Raw genomic sequence first — 23,075 nt, forward strand, 5'->3', positions numbered from 1 at the left:
ACAGAGTACGAAGTGCATCTTTATCAAGGAATTGTTTCACTTTGTTCAAAACTGCGAGGCTATATAATCACACAGGCACACTCACCTTCTCATTCGCTCTCGCAGAACTGTACCCTTTGTTTTCACATCAATCTCTATTTCTGAGTGACAAAGCCTGTTAATTCAAATTCTTCAGAACAACATTTGACATGATTTGTGTCACATTCAAAACATCAGGACCGTCTGTTCCCTGTTTTGACCTTTTTCTCGTTCTAATCGAATCTTGTTAATGAGTTTCAGAACTAGATGCCAACAGTGCAACACAGGAAGTGCAGTTTTGTGTTCATGTGTATAATTTAATTTCTTGCTTTGGATTTGTGGATTTGTCCTTCAGGCAGAGTCAGTAAATATTTGAAGACCTCAGCAATCGACTGTACAGTGATGTGATTATTTTAACAGATAAGCATTTATAAGTAAATAAAGGATTTAAGATAAGGTGCAAAAACAAGTTGACAATTTAGGCGTTTATATGTTATATATTAATTGCTTCTCAAACTCAGTATTGGTGCCGTAGTTCAACTTCTCAGCACAGCCAAGTACTTGTGAAGTGCTGCAAAGTGAGATGTAGCAGAGGGATCTGGTAGTGTTGTGAGGCTGATCCATTCCTATTAAAGTCTGTGATTTTTCATTTTACAAAGGCCTACATTTTAATATGGAAATTTAGCTGGAATAAATACGTGGAATGACTCCACAGTTTACTTTCTGCTACGTTAACATCATATCCAATCATTAGCTTCACGCAATCATTCACTCAGTTGATGTCATTTTCTAATCACTAGTTCAGAGAGGCCTTGGAGCTGAGTGCAACAGACAATGCAGTGCTGAAATAATCACACTGTTGGTTTTAGTCTTATTGGATTAGCTGACACTGAGGACAAGTAAAGAATATTGTTTCCTTTCCTTAAAGCAGTGTCTGGGTGATTTCTTAGCCCCACCAAAAAGTAACATTCACAACAAAGCTAATGTAACAATTTGTGGAACTTTCTTCATTAAAAGGCAGTTTTGGTCTTGTGTGTATATAATGAAGGGATTGTGTTGATGCCATATTAACTATTCATGCAATAAGTGCTTTAAAGTTAAAGGAAGAGCGCCCTTTGTATGTTCGCTCGTTTTTAATTTTGACAGCCTTGTCTTCAGTTTTCCTCCCAGAATGTCACAGTTTTAATCAAAGAGCATCGCCTTTTCTTTGTGCTGCCGTGTGTACCACACAGGCTTAAACTGAAATGTCACAACAAGGATTGAGGTTTCATATCTGGTTATATTAAACACAATCTTACTTTATTAGGAGAGGGGATAAACATTCTTCTTCAGTACTAAAGGCTCTTCTGGTTAAAAAAAAAAAAAAGAGTCCCGGTGGTTGCAATCGCTGTAGCTGTACAGCACACAGGTTGACTTTCAGACCTGAACAATTGTGTCTACACCAGGACAGAAAAATGATGCAAAATTCTGAAGCATGAAGACAGATATGGCTACTCTAATCAATAGGTTGTAATGTTATGTCTAAATCATTAAAATTATACAAAACTGTGGATGTTAAAATAAAATAGTTCATGTTTCTAAAATAAAAATTATTTTCCATTTTGGGGTTAAACAACAATGATACAGATTCACTGTTAAAAGTCATACCTACCCAGTATCAAGGCAAAGCATATATCAGACACACCAGTCCATTGTGTCCATGTCACGCTCTAATTCATGAAATGTACACGCATGCAGAAGTTACACTAAGTCGCAGTAAATCGCAGTACCAGCAGACAGACAGAGATAATTTAATTACAAGCCAACTTAAAAATAATCATAGGAAAGTGTTTAAACAGACATTACTAACACATTTCCATGTAAATACATATTAGCCACCTAGCTAAATCGTTTCTGGCATAGAAGAACCCTGCAATCCACTTCATACCTTCCTTGGTCACTAGTGATTTCTTGGCTTTACATATATTAAATATATAAATATATATTATCTCCCCCTGCTGGTACTGCAACTTAAGTTGCACATACCATGCTCAGCATGAAAAATGAGCTCATTTTCCCAAGTATAGAAAGTTCCACACACAGAACAGCATAAAAAGGACGTGTCAAGCTGTATTTGAGCAATTTACAAATGTACAAATTTACACAAGCTCATGCATTTCAAACTCATTTTGCACATTAAACACACAGCATCCCCATGGCCTTAGCATTTGAAATCTTTTATACATGTTGTTTGATCCTTTGAACCAAATTTACATTCATACTGCTCCACGCTCAAACTGACACATTACACTGAAGACAAATTTCATTCAGCATGAAACATTTTATTTCACTGGCTCTAAGCATACAAGACTCAAATTCTAAATCCCTCCTAAAGGCCTCTAGAGGCTTCAATGTTCAGTGTAACCCAAGATATAAAGGTAAATAGTGTGTTGCACATAATTTCCTTCAAGGTTTATATCCACTCTTCTGTCAAAAGAATAACATCCAAATGGGGTGGGTGTTATGAATATGACAGCAGCATCTTCTGGCTGTAAAAACCAATCAGAGCATTCAGGATTAAAAATACAGAGATATTTTTACACTGATGCCCAGCTATGCTTACAATTTAATAACTTACAAAGTATCCTGAAAATGGGGTTAAATATAAGACAGAAACACCTCCGCATGCTGATAAGTTGGCTTTCTGAAAGTCTTGATTTGCATACTTCTTCGATCAGAGTGAACAATATTATGTTAAATGCTCCAAGCAACCACTCTCATTGAGTCTTTGTCAACTGAAAATGACATGAAGGATTCATCATTAGCGACTGGTTAGGGGCCAATAAAGTCAGACCTCCCTTTTCCAGTGAGAAACATCGTAAATCTGAACGAATGCAGTTAAAGGAAATGGTCATTTACTTTGCTGAATGACCATTTCAAGGAAATGGTCATTCAGCAAATGGTAATTCAGTGAAGTGTCCACTATAGGTCCCATAGAAGTTCTGTTACACAGTATTACACGTTTTTATAACGGCATGTGAAGCTCCAAAAATTAACAACCCTTAATATTCTTTGTACCACTGTGCTGCTAAGTTTCTTCAGTCAGTCTGATTTTTATGATGGGACCCTGGATAAAAGTTATTACATTAAAAAGAATACTTTCAGGTTAAATTTCAACCTGATATCAACAATACAAAAAAAGAGGCAGTTCAATTAGGGAGTAAGACTTTGACAGCATATATTGATTATACATTGTCATTACAGAAATAGTCTACTTTATCTACCAAAGTATTAGATAGATTTGGATATATGTTAACACTGATGTAAGGTTAAGACCAGAAACAGAACAAGAATGCACTCATTCAATTACCATAAACAGAAATGTGCAACATTTTAGATTGACATGTGCTTTGCCACATGTTGTTGTGTTGTGTTACAAAGTAAACCAACACTGTGAGCACAATGAAATGAATGAGCAAACTCCACCCTGTGATACGCTAACAGTGGTAGTGGCATGTCCACAGCACTCCTGACTGTAACACACAAATTTAGAAAATGCAAATCATCATCAGCTGCACAGATCAGAAAACCCATTTAGCCCCTCTATTTGAGTCTGAAGTTCTTTGTTGAAAATAGGCAAAACAAGAGTCTGAGCTTGATTCACATTATTGTACATAAATGGTGCCACATAAATCCTGGTCCTACATTACCATCCTCCCCATGTGTGTGTGCGTGTGTGGATGTAGTCTATGATTTGTGAGGCCCTTTTCAATGCAGGAGGCTGCAGAACCAGATTGAACTATAATTCAGCACTTGAGGCATGGCACAGCACAGCACACAGATATGCAAGTGCACACATCAGAGGCATGCACACACCTGCAAGAAAACACCTGCTGGTGCAGCTAAACTAAGCAAACTCATTTAGACGACTAATTCTTACTTTCCTTGTTTCCTTTCTTCAAAACGACTGTCCAAGAGCAAATTGATCATGCTGTCTCGAACAGATGACAAAAAAAAAATCGCAAAATATCCTCCGGCATCCACCAATATACCTGGGCAGCTTGCCCAAGTAAAGTCTTTGTGTGGGTAACAGTGAATACATAAATCATGGCAGCCAAAATCCAGTGCAGACAAGATTCAAATTAAAAGCTTGGTGCTTTATATTTGATGATCTCAAAGTTCAAACTATCCTGTATTCATGTATGCTCCCTGCTTTCCCCAGTTGATGAAATGTGCACGTTCACATGTCCTAAGCATGTAGTATCCAGAGATAAACTAAATGTATTCTTTGGCCTGTGTACTTGAGGCTCGCACACATAGACTACAGTTCACCCACATGTATACGTAGCTCAGGTACCTAGACTAACCTCAGCGTTTTATTTTAAACAGTATCAATTTTATGACTCATCGATGAATAAAACATTAAAAACCTCTCTAGACTTAGCAGGTGATTATAAGCTAATGCATTCCCTTTTAATTTGTTGCCAGAGTGTGCAGTGGGATGCGTCATAGGCTGAGATTGCCTAGCACCCACCTCTAAATTAGTCTTTAGTAGGAGTCAATGGACATGAGCTGCTGCCTTTCAGCCCAAATTTTAAGACCTCAGTATGCTTCTAACAAAATGTGTTACACATTTAAAAGTATTTAAACCCCTCTGGTATTACACAGAAACCCATTTTAAGCACTTTTATGTTAATTTTAAATCTCATCATGTACTATGTTAAACAATGGTAAATGAACTTGTATTTATATAGCATTTTCTTCTGTTACTGAAGATTTAGCCATTCATACACATTCATGGTGTCTTTAGGAGCTTTTTACACATCGTGTCCACACTCACAGATGCACTGGGGCAATCTCTGGTTCAGTATCTTACCCAAGGACATTTCGACTTATGGAATGGAGGAGCTAGGTATCAAACTATTTAAGATTCAGTTTTCACAACTTGCTTATCACCTCAGCCCCAGCTGCCCATTAAAACAATAAAACCCCCAAACACGTCCAAAATGGAGATACGGACTCTATAAAGGTTCTATCCAGTATGCTAGCTGTTATTACAACTGTACTCGTCAGGACAGAGAACTCCTTTTTTGTGTCTGGAATCTCTCAATTTGGGGGTTACAACCCCTTATGCTGTTATTATTACTGGGACCACTTTCACCCTACACATCTGCTCCAATAGTTTCTTTAGCCCCTGGTACTTCTCAGTTTTCGTCATCATCCTTCCTTATGATATTACCATCATCTGGGACTGCCACAACCGCTGCCTTCTGCTCTTTGTCAACCACCACGATGTCTGGTTGGTTACCCAGCAGCTGCTCGTCTGTCTGGAATTTAAACTCCCCCAGGATCTTAGTCCTGCTGCTCTCAACCACTTTCAAGCTTGTCTCCCATTGGGACTTGGGGTCATTTAATCTTACACTAGGCCCATTATCCCAGTTAGAGTACACTGTGCCTGCTTGCATCTTACATCCTGTTCATTCTACTGGGTTTTGGACTGCCTCTGGGGCACCTCTGCACAGCCTAAAGGTGTGATAGCCTCCTGCCTGAATGAATCTGTTGTTTAGGACTTGTTCTTGTTCTTCTGTGATCAAGCCATCTATCTTAGAGGTAAAATAAGTCCTTATTTTACTTCTTATTTTATTTTCTATTTTATCTTCTTATTTTCTTTTTTTTTTAATGGAACCTTAACTTTTTTAACATTTTATGTACTAGATTCAAATAATTTGAAATGTATGCATTTATTAGTTTACTATACATTTGTTAAAGGAGGGAAACACCTGGATCATAATACTAATTCTATAATTATCGACATTCTGGATCTGCTGCCCAGTTTTCATTCCTTCACTTTCCAAATTGAATTTGACACAAGATCATTTTCCCCATTGTTTCTTTTTCCCTTCTGTTCCTTCTTCCCTTTATTTACCCTTTTATTTTTTTATGTGGTGGTAATATAAAATCGAAATAATTTCATTTCTCATGATTTCATTACATTTTTGCTGCATTCATTCATTTGTTCCTTCACTGAAAGTGAGGATATTGGAAACCAAGGCAAAAATATTTGGGTTTAATTGCAGGACTTTTTAAAACTCTTTAATTCAAACTGACAGAGCAAACGGACAAAGGATTCGGTCTGAATGAAGAGCACTTTCCGGAAACATTCTTCCCAACGCCCTTTCTATTTCTGGATTCGGATTATGTTCACTTTTTATGGTCTTTGATTAAGAAAAGTAGAAGAGAATAATTAAAGTAAGGTCAAACCTTCAACATACTATCACTTACAGTATATTTTAAGACAGCTAGAATGTCTTCTAAATTTTGTACTGCATACTGTTAAATAGATGGAAAGCTTTGATGAATTTAGACTGGGGAGTTTATTTCAGTGAGCACTGGTCAGGAAGTGTGAAGGAATTTATTTTGACTTATTTGGTCACATTGCGTGGTCAGACAGATGTCAAACTAATTTTATTAGAAGCATGGAAAGTCACAATATTTGCAAATTTACCAGAGTTGAAAGTATTTCAGCTGAAGCAAAAAATCTTGCACTTGTTCCAGAGCTTTATGAATCTGCTTCATAAATGTACAGAGGCAAGTGGAGCATGGAGACAGACTGCAGGGAGATGGCATCTGTTTGAAGATAATGCGGAAACAGAGGGGAGAGAATAGTTGGCACATCCCTGCAGTTCTTACCCAGAAACACAGCTGATTAAATTTAATATTTTGGCAGTCAGAATTATTGAAAACAAAATAATCTTAAGACTCGCTGTTGTCTGACTAATAACCATTACACAATAACTAATGCAGTAAATAAATAAAGCTGATTGTATAGTCAGTGAAGTAATACTAAGAATACAAATTAAAAATGTGTAAGCAGTTCGGGTACGCTGGTATTTTGTGGGAACTGGAAGGCCATGGGAAAACAAACTGGTGGTGTTGGTTTTAACAGGCAATGGTATTTTCCAGACAGGAAGGCTCTGAAGAATGAACCCATAAAGAAGTGTAGTAAGTAATGCTGTTCCATAATGGAAGTGCGTTGCTTACTGGAAACCCCCTCCAAAGAGAGTAAGCATAATTGCCTTTATCCTTTTTTGATGAGAATTCGTGCCATATACAGAGTTCCCCAATCACTCCTAAAATAGACAGTTTCAGCAAATTCAGCGATTCATTCATTAATTTTGCCCATTAAGCACACACATCTTAATAAATGACTATTTATTAAGACTTAATAAGATTGTGGGACATCACTGTGAGATGGAAGTTTGCAGTTAACTACAAAAACTCCACCTCTATCTTTGCACTCTTTCCTACTTTACTGCCTCCTCACTGTATCCATCAAAGCTGCTAATAAAAAACCTGTGGTGGATGGTGGTCCACTCAGCCTCCTCGGGGAAAAGGATAACTCATTCCTTCACAGAGAAAATATATATTTAGAGAGAGGGGGGAACTACTCATAAGTTTTGCTGACCAGCAAATTTCCACCATGGGGATTGGAAGGGCAATCTTTTTAAAACGTTATACTTCTTCAGTTAATTTATTATCTGAGGAATGTAGTATCATCATACCCCTGGGGTATTTGTCTAATTTCGTGAAAAACATTTATTCTCCTCACAGCAGGCTCAGAGGCAACTAAACTACCTAAGTGGTTTAAAAAAATCATGCCAGTTTGACGTTTGAATGCAAAAATGTCTTCATATTTAATAAATAAAATTAATCTAAAATAGACATTTACACCAGTTATTACATGTTATATATGTCAGTATTTAATGCACTTATAAGGCCAGTGACAAATTTTGTTATACTGAGTAATCGGCTTCTTAAACAGGAGAATAGATAACTGCTTTCATACCATTAGCACTTGAGAAATGTTAGCTAGGGGTCATATGAACATACATGCATAATTGAAGACTTCTGACATGAAAAAAACTCACATTGTAATGCAAATTGTGTTTGCTGGGTCTTGTAACATACAAAAAAATCATTAGCAAAAGTTAAGACAACAGACAACTTGTAGGTCCATTTTGATTTGTCCTACTTCATTAAAATACATCATTGTTTAAGTGATAAAAAAACATGAATCTGTGACTCCACAGTAGTAATCTCAATCATTCCAGGCTGTGCTGGCACAGAGCAGGTCATATAGAAGGAATATGCGAACATTAAAGTGAACCAGCTCAATTTTGGGACTGTGAACTCAGTACTGATCTCTGAATTATGAATGACAATGGTGAGCTAGTTGACTTTAATCTTTACGGCATGAGCTTTGAGCAAATTCTTGCAAATTGTGAACTTGCACAACATTGCCAGCCACCCAACTGCTGTTACATACTGAATGTGCTGATGAGAGTTTATGCACAAAACAAATGATCTCTTTTTCCATTAACAATGATTAAGTGATGCAGATGACGTTTGATGTTGTGAATTATTTAACCAAACACACAAAATAAAAGAGTGCACTTTCGATCAAATTATCTCTACGTGGTGCAGCAGTCAATTTCATCGGAATCAATTATCTCCCCACACAGGAGAATAAATTACGAGTGGTTCCTCTAGCCATTGCTGAATTATGAACCAAGCATGTTAACACATTACTTCTTTAGCTTTTATCATGTTCAAATGGGAAATTCCCCAAGTATATTAGTGTTATATTTGTTTTAAATTGCAACAGAAAAGTTACATTCAGAAAACCTCCAGCTGGGTTCGCACCAGTAATAGTGCCAACAGTCTTTCTTTTCAGGATAAAGTGACACAGTAAAATCTGATATATCGTTAGTGTTATTGCAGTTGGACTAAATGTTTCAGGCAGACATGGATAAATAATACACAGACACTCACATCAGTGTGACTAACCTGATAGACGCATATAAACTCTATTGGTTTCTATAGACTGTGGTTGGTGGCTGGATGAGAGGACGAGGTTTTAGGATGGATGACTGAATGATGGATGGAGGAAATGGGAGCCAAAGCAGTTGGCAGCAGCTGAGCTGCTGGGAATGACAGGGCAATACTTTATGGAACAAGATGCATCTCTAAAGCAGCCAAGCAAAGAAGTGCAGACAGCCACTGAAAAAAATACAAATGATGAAGCTGGCTGATAATTATCATCATTAACAATCACACCTCTCTTAGTTAGTTAGCATGAACTAAAGGTCAAAGAAATATCTAGAAATCCATTTTTCCTCTGTATTGCTTCTCCCCATTTTGCAGGGAGCAGCTGTCAGTCAAACTGTGTGGGTGTGAGGCCTGTTGGTGGCTGGTGTCACTTAGTGCACAGGCTAACAATAGTATAATTCTCTGCACAATATTCTTACCCTCACAAGTAACAAGTACTAACTTAGAAATACTCATTAAAAAAACAAAACATGATGCTGCCTTTCTGAACTATGACAAAAATGACATTTAAAAAGTGGTTTGATAAAACCTTTAGAATGGGCAGCTCGTTAAATCACCAAGTTAGGATTATTTAAATGAGTCTCTCTTCTAGTTTGTTTGTTTTTATTTAATTAGCGGCTACAACTGTACTAATGATGTCTATAATACACCAAACTATCCACATCACATTTGTAATGATGATCACAGACAGAGAAAGACTACCCTACAGAAACTGTTCACTAGAACCAAACACTGGGACAAACCTTACTATAATGAAATGTCCTCAAACCAACAAAATATTCTTTAGATTATTTTATAACATACAGTCCGGAGGTGGAGAAATGAAAGAAATAAACTAAATGGAATTGGGGAAATTGAGAGTGGCGATATAATGAGCCAGATCTCCCTTAAATCACCATTAATCAGGTTCATGTGTTCACAGGATAAACTGGTCTGAGGCATTTTCAACCAGACTCCCAGCTAACATGGTTGAGCCCACAGATTAGAGGATCCTGTGAGTGGAATAACATTATTTTACACTGGTAGATAAAAAGACATTTGCAGGATAGGTTAGCATAACAAAAATATAAACACAATTAACATGAATTACGCCATGACTAGTCACTACCAGGACACCCACAATATTAAACAAACAAATAGAAGCTGTTTGGATTTAAAAGCCACCAAATACCCTGACTTGGATTTTACTAATTTGCCTTTGCAGATCCATGTGATGCTGCTGTATGTTAAACTGATTTAGATTGACATTGGCTGGAATTGGCTGATTTAATTTGGGATCCTGCATTTGCCCTGGTTTTGGAAATTCCTGCTACCGGTAGAGTTTCACTGGTAGAATATCCTCACTGTAGGTGGAAACTTTCCATTGGTGGAGCACTATGAGTGGAAGAGCCCCACTGGTGGAAACAACTGGAAAAAGTGTTTTCATGAACTTGTGAAAAGGCTTGTGCGCTGGAATATTTTATTAGGTTATCAGCATCAATAACCATATCTCCTCCAACAGCTCCCATGTCCTCCAGCTTCCCCCAAGGCTTCTCCACTTGATCCTCTTCAGTTCACACTGTACTTGCTCCATGCAAATGAATGTTTGATTGGATGTCCGCCACGACTTAATGTACACAGCACATTAGGTAGCAGCAGAAGCATAGAGCATTCTGCTCTGCTCTCTGCACTCTATAAATTAGAAGAAAATTAACGTTAAAATTGTATGTGTCTGAGTAATAGAGTAAAACATCAACGGAAAGCACAGGTTTTTTCCTTCTAGCATGCTCAAACTGTTTCCTGAGGCTAGATGGTAACTATATTATATTTTGTATAAATCCATGTTCCATTGCTAAATGTAATTTTTATTTTAACACCAGCCGGCAAACTGGAAAAGGAAGACACGGGGAAGCACATTAGATGATCTTGTTTTGGTGAGACCGCATATTTTATTACTTCACATATTTTTGTTGAAATATAACATACTGTATATTTCACTGTCACCGTGTTCATTGTTAGTGCTTTGTTTGGAACAGCAGTGTTTTCAGCAAATTAGTTTGAAACAATAAAAGAGACCATGCTAAACAGATAATGAGTCTGTTAAATGGAAATTAGCAACAGTGATGTTATTAATGCAAATAACCTATAATGCCTGGGGAGTGTAATTAGACTATACACACGTAAATACACACAAAATTCCCCATTTATCCAAGGATTCTGCCTGCGCTGGGAGTCAGGGTGTTGGACAAGGGTCATAATAATTAGCTGCTTATCAGTTTAACTGTATAAGGTCAAAACACAGAAAGAAATGAAGCTGAGCATTTGTGTCCTCCGCTGCAGTTCCACAGCTACTGGGAAATGAGCCTGAACCAATCAGTGTTTCTTCTGACACATGCTTTTTAACAGACTCGTTAACAACACTTCCAAGTCTTTCTTGGCTCGCCCATCTTTCTTTCTCATGCTATTGAAATGCAACTGTGTCTGCGAGATATACTCCTAATGCCAGGTTCCCATTAAGAATCATCAGACTGCAGAAAGCTGCAAACTTGTGCAACCCAGAGTAAAGTAAAGAAGTGTTTGGATTTTTTGTTTTGTTCATCTGTTTTTGTTCTCAGCTAAAGCATTTCTGTTATCGCCTCCATACGTCTCGATCTCTTTATTTTACCACTATCAATTATTTCTTCCACCTCTCCTTTTTATTTTGCCTCACCCCTCTTATCTTTCAGGTCATGTTTTAGGTTGTTTGGCTAATCTTTGAATGGCTTAGTAACATTTTCATAAAAATTTGATCTCAAATGCATCTATAATTCAACACCAGCCTCACTTTATCAGTCATTAGACGTACATACACAGAAAGTACACAGAGCGTTCTCATACTCAGTATTAGGCTTACTCTTTCCTCCTCCTTTTCTATGCCTTTTATCAAGTTTTTATCTACCTTCCACTACATTCTTTGTTTTTTTTTCTCTTCTTAGTATCTCTTTTGATCTCTCCTACTCTCCTTTGCTCTGCCTTTGTCTCGTCTTTCCTTCCATTTCCCACATCTTCTCTCTCTTTTTTGAATGTAATCATTTTCTTTTTTGTCCCTCCTTTTCTCTTGTCACTCTTCTTTGTTTTCCTTTTCCCATCATCTGCTTCACTGGACAGCTCTAGTTCAAGCTTGTTTTCCATTTCACTTTACAAGTTAAACTACACGGCGTTTGTCCTAGTCATTCCTCTCTACATCCAGCATCACATAAGAGTCAGAGAGTAAATGTTGTATGTGTATATCTTTCCTGATATAGAAAAAAAGCGCAATGTATTTCCATTTTTGTGCTTTTGTGGCAAGTAAATATTTAATGGTTAATTTTTAAAAAAAAGTTATATGGTAGTTTATTAATTAAAAGCTCAATAAGGAAATAAATGTGAGTTCAGGCAAACCTAAATCAGCTGACAATGAGTGTGTGCTACTATAATTATTGTACTTTATGTTCAGTGAAGGAAAACAAAATGAGACAACTCGCATAGTCATCGTGTACTATGTCCCACAGCTAAAATGTTTACAGCAGTAAATGTTATAAATGATCAAGATGTTATAATGCTAAAGTTAGATTTTGTTATTGTTGTTGTTAACAGGCTACTTGGCAACCATGCTAACATTTCAGTCTCTGTCTCATCAACCACTCAGTTGATTTAGTCTAAATGCTGTACTTAAGTCTTGCATTGTAAAATAATATGTATTTTTATTCTACTTTGTGTATTATGTGTTATAGTAAATTACCTCATCTACTTACTTAGCTATAGCTTTAGTAGACACGTTTGCTGGTTTAACTCTCCATTATAAAGGAAAACTGTACAATGCAGGGGCTATAGAACTATGAGGCCATTGACATTTACATCACTTTCATATAAATCTTGCTTTTCACTAAGCAGTTCTGTTGGTGGAACAATGGCCTGTTCGCAGTCAATGTGTCATTCAGCCCTTACACTCACATGCAAACTAAAAACTACCAAGACCATTCCCACTGGATGAGGAGAATTCATAGAGTCAGGATTTGCACTTATCAGAAGTGTTCAACTTAAAGAAAACTGGTGAAATATGTGACAAATGAGACAGTACAGATGGAGAAGAGTACACAGAGTGAGAAGAGACACTGAAAGGGGATGAGAGATAAAAGAGGAAATAAGCAGATGATGGAGAGGAGGAGAAGGAGGAGGAAGAAAGCTCTCCATCTGTTTCTGCTGAGTCACGAAGGTGGCTGAGTTCTTAAATGTCAGGACTCCTCTTGACTCCTGACCGCGCGCGCGCGTACACACACACACACACACACACACACACACACACACACACACACACACACACACACACACACAGTATCTGTACATAGAGCAAAGCTACAGAGCATTAATGGCATTAAAACTGAAAGTTTTGGCAAAGCCAGAGAGTCGAGAGAAAAGGAAGATGATTACAAAGACGGCAAACAGAGGAGAGAAAGCAGTCTCTCAGTTGACTATTCAGTAAACAACCAGCCAGCCAAGAACATCACCAGTCAGTGTACCATACAGGCATATTCATGAGCTCCATTGTCAGAAAATCAAACACAAGAGACACAAACAAACAAAGGAAAAACAACCGCATTATAAAACAGGAATTTGTGAACACGGTCGTTTCGGGCACAACATATTTTTTTTCTGAGTAGCTGACAACAAACTTGCAGCGAAGCGCATCAGAGTTTTCAGAACAGCCCCCTTTCACAGGAGTATTATCATGATTGATAGCTGTGTTAGACATATGAATTAACTGGATTATGTTTCTACAAACTGTTTTTTAAACTATACCAAAAATAAGTGACCTAAAATCTAGGAAATCTAACACAATCTGAGCGTCTGACATGCAAACTGTGCAAGTATAATCCCATTCTTACTGCTTCTTTACTGCTTCGCCACAGTGGATGGCTGCCACTACCACTACACTACAGCAACATTATAATCTCATTTTTAACAATTAACTCAAAAAGCAAAAGTGGAAATTTATATAAATATTTAGACAATCTATTTGCCAAAATAAAGCTTGACAGCTATTAATGAATCAGGTCAAAAGCCCACAGGCTGAATATTCTAGCTCATTTAATGGACATAAAAACATTTCTCAGTAGAATATCACAGAATGCATCGTATTACCCAAGTTTACTTATCACAGTGAGAAAGAAAGGTTTGCGTGCCACACTACCATTATCTGCCCGCTGGCTAAGTGTGCTAGAGTGCATCCGGTCTGCATGCAGGTGTGAGTGTCTCCAGGGGAGAAAAGGATAGACCTGTGTGAGTGGGTGTCTGTTTGCATGTGATGTGTCTAAGTAAGCTTCAGTGGGTCAGTGTATGTGTTTAATGTTGAATGTGTTTCAGCTGTGTGCAATCTATAAAAGAGAGTTAACATCTCCCATAGAACAAAAGGATAAATCATATCACATGCATAGTTAAAATATGTGCCAATGTATTTAATAAAGAAGCCTAATTGAAGTCAAGGTCATGCAACAGAGAAGAACATTAATATGGCTTGTTTGCATGCGTATTTCATCTCGTGCCCCCCCGCTTTCTGCTCACTTTCTGCTCTAGTTATCCAGTAAACATTGAAGCAGTTTTCCCCGAAGCACAAGTCTAGGAAAAGCGCTCTTTTTTTTAAGTGATGTTTTTGGGAAACGAGTTGAAAATCACTGGAAGTTTGTTGTTAGCAGATGATGTCATTTCTAGGGTGTCACATGCTGCCATTCTGTCAGATAGAAAAACTGTACTCTGATATTTTGGTGATATTTATTGCACTAATGTGGCAGATCTTTAACTCTTACCCCATGCATGTGAACGCCTGTAAAACACTCCTTGATATCACCTATAAACACACCCAGGAAGCATAATTGTTCTACATGGAGTGTTACTATTGTGAAAGAACAAAACTGAAGTTTTACTGAACAGCACCACATTTTTTTTTTGGTTTCTAAATGTAATCAATAAGTGAAGGAGAAAGAGGAAAAAGGTGAAAACTCCAAAATGAGACCTGAACTATGGCCTCCTGGATCACAATCTTGCAACTTACTTCTCTTCCTCCCACTAAACAGATCTTAGTAGAACTACATTTTGGGTGTTTTTGGTTTAGGGAATAGTGCTAGTCATCCGCTAATTACTTGTAAAAGTGTCTATGAGCAAGCTAATGAATCCAAATTGTCCCTAAACCATCCAGCATATCAAGGCGCTCGCAAAAAAACATCTATGTTTTCCTCACTTTAAGAACTCATTAACTTGACAAATTACATATTTTCAATCTAACCACATGTTCCACTTTGTCACATATCGTTTCCACTCTCCTGCGCATTATTTGATTTTTCTCTCCTTTGACTTGTTTTTTCCTTAATGCCAGCTTCACTTTTTTTTTTGTATTCATACATCGTCCACCTGCCAATTTTAGCTGCCACTTTAAACTCTGTTTTTAATATTGCACTTCTTGAAACATTTTTTCATCCAAATGGCATCTCTCATTCTGACTCCCAGCCCTTTCATGCATTAATATAAGCTGCTGAGGCTTGAGGGAAGCACTGACAGTCTTTACAATCGCAGACGTTGATGGCTTCAGTCCTTGTATTCTCTCATGTGTCATCAAACAGCTGCAAGCAGCTATAATGGCTCTCGGAAAAACCAGAATCCACTGAATTACTGCAACAACAAAACAAAAAGCTTCATCGTTTTTAAGAGCAAAAGGAGTTTTTGAGAACACATTAAAAAGGTCAATTAAGAAAAATGTGTAGGTGTCAAAAAATTATTCTGTTTTGTGTACACTCCAATCAACAAAACTGGTGTACTTTTGATTCAGTCTTGCCTTGATTCTAGATTTAAACATATCTGCACCTTGGTGTATGTGCTGCCATCTCTACATGGAAATTACCATCATTACCAAAGAGGACAGGAAGGTAACAAGAAACAAAGGAGAGCAGGTTTTACGTTTCACATTTATGTTATAGGATCCAGTTCTGAGAAAAACATCTGGAGTGACACCTGCACTAGAAAAAAAGTAGCCTGCTCGACCAAAAAACTGAACTTACCCCACAGCTTTACTGCCACAGAGAACTAGAGACAAAATGGTGAACATTCACCCTTCTGTACGTCTTTCTTTTATAGTCATTTCAATAATTTAAAGCCACAAAGCAACAACAAATCATTTCCTGAAACAAATATGACTGATTTGACATCATAGCCATTGCTATAATATGTGAACTTTCAGTAAATCCAAATGGAAATCCAAGTGCCATTGAGCAACCAAAAGGCAGCTCCGGGAACCGGAAAATAAATCTAATGCAATCTAAGTGTGAAAACTGTACTTTCTCCAGTAGAGTGACACTTGACACTTGAGACGGGCTCCTTTTGTATCCTTCCACCCATTTTCTTCTGCTTATCCAATCCTAGGCAAAACTTTCTATCCTGTACTATTAATTTGTGCTTAAAAAATGCATGTGTAGGCTTGAGAACTGTCTTTTTCTCATTTCAGTTGTCCCCTTAAGGCAGATCATCTTCTTCCATCTCATCTTATCCCTAGCATCCTCTTCTCTTACACCAAGTGTCTGCCTGTCCTCCTTCCCTATATCAATTAACCTCCTCTGCAGTCTTCTCTTTTCCTCTTACTTGGGAACTGCACATCCAGCATCCTAGTTATGGACCAAAGGATACTGTGACATGAATGAGGACCTGCACACACAGCTTGCAAGTTACTACACGTTTTATTGTTTAGGGTTTTTTCATCAATCGGGTGCAGCTTTCCAGCTGCCACCCACACACAAAACACCCCACCTCAGGTCCCATCACATCCTTTATAAGGGAGACACGATCAGCCTCCCCTGACACCACACCCTGAACCCACTCCTCCACCCCTCCTGAGCCACAAACCACACCTTGCCACAGATATTTAACAGTACTGTATGAATGTCTGTGCAAACATCTTGAGCCACCCCTCATTTCTTTATATTTTGCTTGTAAAGAGCCAGAATTTCTTGTATTTCGAAAGTATTTCTTTTCACATTGAATGCTTTTTCATTCATTTTGAATCCAGCCATTGAAGTTGCTGCTATCCTTCTGTAACAAATCACACATGAGAGTTGTCTCCACCCACTCCACCCTCCCTGCACTCTCTTCTTCACCTAACTCATTCAGTGTATGTTTCTTCTGATAGTTGACCCCAGCTATTTAAACTCAACCACCCTCACTACCTCTACTGCTACCCTCTCTCTCATTTCCACACAAGTATTCAGCCTTGCTGTTACTGAACTACATTTCTCTCCTGAGCATGCCTCCAGCTCTCCAGGAACCTGCTCCCTACTCTCACTACATACAATTGCCATCATCATAGTCCACAGAGACTCCTGCCTGACCTCATCTATCAACCTGTTCAACACCACAGCAAACGGCAAGGTGTTCAGAGCTGATCCCTGACCCAGTGCCGTCCCCACAGTATTCCACTATATTAACTGGCATAACATGCAAACTTTGTTATTTATCCACAGTCAATGTGAACAAAACCAGCATTAACATACTCTATTGCCTTACTGAAATGATATACCTCTAGTGTGACAATGCTAGCTTGACCTATAGTAATTAAACAGAGGAATAAATAAAAAAAAATAAAAAAAAGTCAAATTGTAATTAATACTAATAGATTTTTTTCCACTGGTGCTGATAAGTTGAGCAAAAATATCAATGTAGAACATGGTTTATGTACATCTGGGCGATCGTGGCTCAAGAGTTGGGTGTTCGTCTTGTAATCGGAAGGTTGCCGGTTCGAGCCCTGGCTCGGACAGTCTTGGTCGTTGTGTCCTTGGGCAAGACACTTCACCTACCACCTACTGGTGTTGGCCAGAGGGGCCGATGGCACGATATGGCAGCCTCGCCTCTGTCAGTCTGCCCCAGAGCAGCTGTGGCTACAACTGTAGCTTGCCTCCACCAGTGTGTGAATGTGAGAGTGAACGAATAGTGGTATTGTAAAGCGCTTTGAGGGGTCCCGAAAAGCGCTATATAAATGCAATCCATTATTATTATTACATGTAACATTTCTAATACACAGTTTTAAATGAAATGTTTTTAAATAAACCTCGGTTACTATTGATTACCAGAAATACAAATAAAATTCATTTGGCTAATTCATGATCTTTTGATATGACTTGGGTCCTTGCCACAACATTTCTAAAAAAAAAAAAAAAGAAGCTATAAATATGGAACAATATTTAACAAAAAAATGTGACATAAAAATGATTTCTCTCTAACTTGGTGTATACATGCTTAACAATACTGGATCATTCCACTGTGTAAATATATATATACATAGCTAAACCCCAGAAAGGAAAAAATCACTAATTATGCTACCATCCACAAACACTAATGAGTTTCTACATATGGAGCCAAAATGCAGTAACATCTATTTATCATCAGCTCAGAGGTACTGAATAATTAACAAAACCATTCTAATAATTCAGAATCATTATTTATTCATCCATGTTTTCATTTTTCTCTTTTTCTATCAATACAGCTGTCTGAATGCTGAACAAGAACACTGTGTAAAAGAGAAAGAGCATCTAATTTTCACAGTGCTGTAGCTCTCACTGTGACAGTTTTTATTATGTCACTAAGCTGTGAGTCTGCGTTCACTGAGCTAATTTCAAGAGCAATATTGTCGCTGTCAGAACCTTTCATCTCACCTGTTTTGGGTTTTTTTTGCTTTTAACTGATCTGAAGGTTTGCATGCAACTCTGTGGGGTGAGATTTTTTTTTAAATGCTAAAGGCTATTCACGGACTAAAAAACCTTTCAGCAAATAAGTGCAGAGGTCTGCACAGAGATGTCTGAGGAAACAGAGAGAACTGAACAGTTTAAAAAAGAAAAACAGTTCTACATCAAATCAAATCAAATCAAATCAAATCACTTTTATTGTCACATCACATGTGCAGGTACATTGGTACAGCACATGTGAGTGAAATTCTTGTGTGCGAGCTTCACAAGCAACAGAGTTGTGCAAAATACAATAATGTAAACAAGCAAAATACAAGAATGGCTACATCTGAAACTAATAAATATATGTACAATATATAATAGTATATGCATTTCTGGATGTGTATACTAAATATTTTTCTACGTGTGTGTGTGTGTGTACACATATTTTACAAATTAAATAGAGTAAACAATAAATACATACACTGTACATTTGTACAGTGCAGTGACATGGGCACCACCGGCCTATCAAATACGTGCAAGCTTTTTATAAAATATACCTCATATCATTATAAACTATTAAACACTGTTTGGGTATTAGAGAACCCTTAAAACCTGCGAATTTGAATTGCAATTCATCCGCTCTCTTGCGCTTCAGTCATGCACCCATCAATAAAGCATTTTTAAATACAATGCCTTTCTTAATCTGAATGCACAGTAAGGCTCAAAAATGCCTTCAAAGCCTTGCAATTAACACCTAACGTGCTTTGTTATTCAGCAGGATATGTTCCTTAGTTCCATTTTGCATATAAAAGCTTTTCACCTGAAAACACCACCTGCCAGGACTCATGCCTAAACACTAAACACTGACAAGTGAACCAGGACTAAACAAAGATATAATTTTGTGACCACTTATACTGCTATTAGATATGTGTGCTGGGGTTAAGGTAGCACTATTCTACCCATATATCATACATAGTGTGACACATAAACAAAATCGAAACAGCCACTGCTGCTGGTGAGTGAGACACACCGGGGAGTTTATTTCCTCGCTTCTAGGATGAACAGAAAATGATGTCGTCTATGGCAGTGAGAGGGTACCGAGTCCTGGTTAACCTCACTCACATACTAGAATGATGTAGTATGTGATAGTTATCATAATCATCCGAGCAGGCGAAACAACATTAAGTCACAGCATTTGCCTCACTGACTTTGAAAAGTAAATGAACTTTTTTAAACTTATTAATAATTTGAAACGTTTTATATGCGCAAGAAAGCTGACACGCATTGGCTCTAATAATTACATCCTGACGAACAAGATGTCAAGCCTTACCCATACTTTTCCCCCGCAGGGAATTAATTCTATAAAACAGGTGAGCAGTAGCTCTCTACCAAGAAACGAGTCTCTCTCCTCCAGACAATACAGAGTTTTGTGTTTGTGTCAAACTGCAAACTGATTGATTTCTCTGCAAAGAGGCAAACCTCAGAAATGTATAAAGAGAGAGAATTTTGTCTGGTTTCAACAATATTCTCAGCATAGTCCATCAGTCATCACTACAAGCACAGTTCTCATACCTGTGCATTGATATAAGCATACCCATATGGAAAAGAAATAGTAAAAACATATATGATTTACTCATGAAAGTGGCCACTTTCTCATTACTTTCATATATTTTTTAGTAAGTATAGAAAACATACAAGTTTCATTATATAATTTTTCAAGGGATCTTATATGTGTTTTCACTCTTGTATGCTTTTCATACAAGTTTCATACAAGACAGATAAAAACTTTATAAGATTTATATATATCTTTTCCATATGGGTATTTTCCATGCTAAGCGCTTTGCCTAACATTCACGAACACATTTTGAAGGATGCATCAGGAGCCACTTGGGATTCAGTAACTTGCCCCAGGATACTTTGACATACAAACTAGAGGACCCGCTCTACCTCCTGAGCCACAACCACTCTTAAGCAAACAGTTCTTGAAAGCACCTGCAAGACTTAAATACACAAATGTATTAATCAGTGGAGCTTTTAGAGTATCAGATACGTGAGAGTAAATGTTAAATATTGTGGCTACCAAATTATTAAATTGTTTTTGAGAATCTGTCAGTAATTGAAACGTAATGATTATAATTCCAAATATATCCAATTTCTCATCAAGAACAGACAGACTGAGAAACACAAACTAACCCAGAATCATAAATTTATTACAAGTGCTCTCTGGCAATATGACGAAACACATTTGCAGAATCAAGCACAGCTGCAGCAGCCTGAATCTTCACTGATCTGATAAGTAACTGAACTGTCAAGAGCATAGACGAATAAAAAAATGCTGCCTATAATAATGGGAAATAGAAAAAAATCTTAATCACTTACGAAGCGCTTGATACAAAGTTTTCTGTGTATGCTGAGGAGATGGATGTCTCACCAAACTGTTTATATAAATTTACACCTTCGCTTACTTCTTATATTAGCAAATGTTTATGTTTTTCTTTGTTTTAAACTCTCACTGACTTAATTTTGGCTCAGAAAAAGAAGTTTGATTTTAAAATCCAGTACACACAACGGCAGGTTGGTGTATTCAGGTTAGACAGCTTCCAAAAGTCTACACTGGTTGTTGTAAGTTTGAAATATATTACCAATATTAAACTAAACTAGATACAAGATTTGCTACCAAATTAATAGATCTGAGAATGAAGTGTGCATGTCAAAACAGCTCTTAAAGGAGCCAAGTGACGGTTTACAAGAGCAAAAAAAGCTCTCAGCATGCACTGAAGCTCATATCTGCAAAAACAGGAACAAACAGCCAGTCTGCTGATATTACACACCAGAAACGCTGAACAGGACATGACAGAGTAACAAACCCAGCCTGTCAGCTCCAGGTCTGCTTCACGAAGACCGACAGTAAAACAGACTTTAGTGTCTGTTTGTGTCTCTGTCTGTGTGCAGCTGCAAACACGTATTCACAGAACTGAGATCACTCTTCGGGCAAAAGCAGTCCCGTCAGAGACACGAGCAGTTCGGTGGAATTTGATCGGTCCATGAAACACCTGCCCATCATCAGCAGCACCAGCATCCCCACATCTGCCATGCTGCACCCGCAGCATTCAAATATAAGATACATAAAAATCCATTTTGGGCTTTACAAGAATTTAAAAAAAGATGTTGTGTGATTACGATGGGGTGGGCAAACTGAAGAGCCAAACTCATGAAAATCCAAATAAATTCTGTAAGAGATTAAAAAAACAGCAGATTTCTTTTTTTTTTAAAGTGAACAAAACGTAACGAAAAAAAAAGAAACTGAAAATAAAGACAAGAAAGGGTATAAAACTGGTTTTCCCTCCAACAACAACACAAAGCAGAGAGTAAAGAGCTCCGGCAAAGACTTGCAGGATAACAGAGAAATCCAACAGCTAAAAAACAAGGGGATGAGGGGGACAAAAAAGAAGACAAAAAAAAGAAAAAGAAGGGATATCAAACCTGAAAGAAAGAAAAAATGAAGACAAGAGGAGGGGAAGAACTGACCTTCCAACGTAGGAGGTAAAAACGCTGAAAGAGGCTGACGGTGAGAAGGTGAGAAGAGCTGACAGCGTTCGGGGACGACGTCCGGAGTGCGCTCGGTAAACGGGCTGAAGCTCTGAGTGGCAGAGCAGCCGCTGGAGCTGCGACAAACAGCAGCAGCGTGTCGACTGGAGCAAACCACTGATCACGGGCAGGGAGGGGGAGCTGCTGCTGCTGCTGCTGCTGGGAGCTCTGTGGGTAATTTGGCACTTGGATTAAAAAGCGCACGACAAACTCACTTAGAAGGAAAAACGAAAGAAAATTTACTGCATGTGTCTAATTTTCCATAGCTGCTGGTAGCTAATTGCCCAGATTTTCCTGTAATCATAAAGCATTGTTCATTGTTCATTCACAGAACACAGGCTTAAAAAATGTGGACCCATTGTTAAAAAAAATACAACATCATACATTTACATAGGGAAAAAATATCATGTAATTGTTGATCTATTACTTAATTATTTTGCTGTATTATGAATGGCCATGGGGGTGGTCTTCATCTGCATAAAGATGTAGAGTTTATGAACACAGTCAAAAATCAAAAGTTTATGGTCCAGATTGGAGTCTGTGACGGACTGACTCTAGCCTCTGCACCTTATACTGGACACCCCTGGTTTAGTGCATTGGCGAATTTAGACCTTTTTTTAATGGGTGCTCAAGCATCCCTTAATTTCATTATAGAGCCTCTCAAAAACACTATAGTAACAATAATAACGTATTTTACTAGTATTTTCTGACATCATCTTCTAATGGTCTATTTTGTCAGCTTAAGTTACAACGAAAACAAGGTCAAATGTTCTTTGTTCTTGATGTCATGATGTTACATAGCTCTCACACGCTGTGGCTTCTTAGTAATAAACACGACAAGGTTATTGCTGTTAAAAGAAAATGAAGAGATTATTCAAAGTACACTTTACCTGAAACTTCAAC

The 23,075-nt window shown here is 37.8% G+C and overlaps 1 protein-coding gene across 1 annotated transcript in view; it reads right to left on the minus strand.

The window, feature by feature from the left end:
- Positions 1-22,343, minus strand: part of raly (RALY heterogeneous nuclear ribonucleoprotein) — a 126,408-nt gene extending 104,065 nt beyond the window's left edge. The window contains exon 1 of the mRNA XM_026167344.2: positions 22,113-22,343. The gene's annotated coding sequence lies outside the window, so the exon portion shown is untranslated. The remainder of the gene's footprint in view (positions 1-22,112) is intronic.
- Between the last annotated feature and the right edge of the window lie 732 nt (positions 22,344-23,075).

The sequence above is a fragment of the Astatotilapia calliptera genome, chromosome 5 (assembly GCF_964374335.1).
Source record: "Astatotilapia calliptera chromosome 5, fAstCal68.1, whole genome shotgun sequence".
NCBI classification, from domain to species: Eukaryota; Metazoa; Chordata; class Actinopteri; order Cichliformes; family Cichlidae; genus Astatotilapia; species Astatotilapia calliptera.